This window comes from Schistocerca nitens, chromosome 8 (genome assembly GCF_023898315.1).
Source record: "Schistocerca nitens isolate TAMUIC-IGC-003100 chromosome 8, iqSchNite1.1, whole genome shotgun sequence".
Lineage (NCBI taxonomy): Eukaryota > Metazoa > Arthropoda > Insecta > Orthoptera > Acrididae > Schistocerca > Schistocerca nitens.
In genome coordinates, this window is record NC_064621.1 from 493,786,693 (window position 1) to 493,789,816 (window position 3,124).

Sequence of the window (3,124 nt, forward strand, 5' to 3'; positions counted from 1 at the left end):
CTAGGAACAAACATGCTGCAGCCTCGTATGCATCGCTTTTAGACGGTCATGAGAGAAGGGAGGGATATGAGAAGACCTTTTTCCCGTGCTCCATATGCAAATGGAACTGGAATTCACCTCATTAAGCGACAGATGGGGAAGTACATTTTGCCATGCACTTCACAGCAGTTTGCAGAATATGGATGGAGATGGAGACGTGGAAGAAGATGTATGATGTGCGAAGTGCAGTTCGCTAAATAACGACACTGCTAGAGCGCCCTTGAAGCAGTCAACAACAGCTGAAGTTTTGCGATTGGCGCCAATGGCCGCTGCTCGACACACAAATCAGTTTGATATCCTCTTTCGGCGGGGATCAAAGTGATCGGCAACAGTGCATGTTAAATGCTCAGGTGAGCATCATTACCGGAACTTGCCAGCGCGATTGCTGTATAAATACACCATTAAACACCAAACGATAGTTTACACTTTTTTGGTTTACCATATATTTCTATCAGTGCCTCAGACTCTGCAAGGTACCACAAATGGAGTCAGAATCTCGTCAAACACATTTTGTTGAACATATGAAGCGTTAATAATCTCGAAATCATATTACTTGGACCATACTGCTGCATCAGTATGTCTCTCGCCAACAAGCTTTACCAGCCAGATCAATTGCAGGGATTCTGCGTCATAAATACGGCGATTGTCAACATTACAATACGGTACAATAAAGGGAGTAAATAAATAAAATTATTGTAAGCATGACATGATTGTTACTAGTAAGAAGTTAATTATTTGTTATGACATAGCTGTTATGGCTAATGCTTACCATTTACCATTTCACAGTAAGACGCTACACTCACGAAGGTATATGAGAATTGAAATGATAATTAAATAGACACCCTAGCTGCATACTGGCGTTGATGTACTTCATTGGGGACATGTTGAAAATGTGTGTCCCGACCGGGACTGGAACCCGGGATCTCCTGCTTACATGGCAGACGCTCTATCCATCTGAGCCACCGCGGGCACAGAGGATAGTGCGTCTGCAGGGACTTATCCCTTGCACGCTCCCCGTGAGGTCCACATTGCCAACATGTCCACACCACTACATTCGTAGTGCGCGTAATTGATGTTAGCCCATCATACTCATTACTCGTGGCAGATTAATCTACCAAGTCCCCGTACGAGTTCGGGCATAGCTTGTGCGTTCGCACAAGAAGGTCAATGGCCGGGAAGCCATATTTTAACTATATATGACGGTAGTATCTGTTCGCGAAAGAACAGTTACCGTGGATGACCATGCAGCTTTGCTAGAAATGAAATGATAATTAAATAGACACCCTAGCTGCATACTGGCGTTGATGTACTTCATTGGGGACATGTTGAAAATGTGTGCCCCGACCGGGACTCGAACCCGTGATCTCCTGCTTACATGGCAGACGCTCTATCCATCTGAGCCACCGCGGGCACAGAGGATAGTGCGTCTGCAGGGACTTATCCCTTGCACGCTCCCCGTGAGGTCCACATTCCCAACATGACCACACCACTACATTCGTAGTGCGCCTAATAGATGTTTGCCCATCATACTCATTACTCGTGGCAGATTAATCTACCAAGTCCCAACGCCAGTATGCAGCTAGGGTGTCTATTTAACTATCATTTCATTTCTAGCAAAGCTGCATGGTCATCCACGGTAACTGTTCTTTCGCGAACAGATACTACCGTCATATATAGTTAAAATATGGCTTCCCGGCCATTGACCTTCTTGTGCGAACGCACAAGCTATGCCCGAACTCGTACGGGACTTGGTAGATTAATCTGCCACGAGTAAAGAGTATGATGGGCAAACATCTATTAGGCGCACTACGAATGTAGTGGTGTGGACATGTTGAGAATGTGGACCTCACGGGGAGCGTGCAAGGGATAAGTCCCTGCAGACGCACTATCCTCTGTGCCCGCGGTGGCTCAGATGGATAGAGCGTCTGCCATGTAAGCAGGAGATCCCGGGTTCGAGCCCCGGTCGGGGCACACATTTTCAACATGTCCCCAATGAAGTACATCAACGCCAGTATGCAGCTAGGGTGTCTATTTAATTATCATTTCATTTCTAGCAAAGCTGCATGGTCATCCACGGTAACTGTTCTTTCGCGAACAGATACTACCGTCATATATATATGAGAATTTGTTATGCATATTTATGTACAGGACTCAAGTATTGCGGCATTGTCTGACAGTCGCTTCGTTCAACTTCAAGATAAAATAGAAAGAAACCTTCTCAGTCTGCAAGCAGTTTAGCTAGCACGATGTCTCCAAATATGCACAGCGTATTTACTTGATGTCATGGTAAAGATCCTAAAGGACTTACAACTGTATGGCAGAGAACAAACACGTGTATTCTCACCGGCAGTGTATTCTTATCAAGCAGCCTTGTCCTAGGTTATTTAATCTGTCAGTAAACATATACTCTGTACGTAATTCTGTGTCGTAAGCATGGAGCAGTGCAACATAACTGTGTGAAGTGCCTGCAGCAGGTGCTAACTAGAACGAACGCCTCCCATAAACTCTCCACGTCATCTCATCTAGTCTGTTTAGGAAGTACTCAGTTGATACGAGCTGCTGTAGTCCATATTTCTGCATTTCATCTACTCAATTCAGGCAGGACACAGCTGATATGAGCTGCTCCGGTCCGTATTTATGCTTGTGGCCGTCAAGCGCAAACGGTTTCTTGTCCCCAGGAGGGCAAGTGTCATTGCTGGAACTTCTTACTCTGACCAAGCGTTCGATAACTTTAAGCATATATGCTTGACACAGCAGTGAGCCCCTGGTCACTCACTCGTATATAATCTTGACAGATTCATCCCCGCGTTCTTTTCGGACTACTAAAAATCTACAACATACTGGGAATTTTAAATTTTAAATATTATCGCTAAAGTGATTTAAAATATTCAATTCATTCTTATAGTATTTAAAACTATTTAACTTGAAAGCTCCATCCTCCAGTCAAAGCCTTTCAGCAAAAAAGACGTTCTGTACCTACAAAAACTCTCTCGCAAGAAAGCGGATGTAACTACACTCCTGGAAATTGAAATAAGAACACCGTGAATTCATTGTCCCAGGAAGGGGAAACTTTATTGACACATTC

General features: G+C 44.4%; 1 non-coding gene across 1 annotated transcript; it reads left to right on the forward strand.

Moving 5' to 3' along the window:
- Nucleotides 1-1,935: 1,935 nt before the first annotated feature.
- Trnat-ugu (transfer RNA threonine (anticodon UGU)) lies at nucleotides 1,936-2,010 on the forward strand. Its single transcript has one exon. It is a non-coding gene; the product is annotated as a tRNA-Thr (tRNA).
- The last annotated feature ends 1,114 nt before the right edge of the window (nucleotides 2,011-3,124 follow it).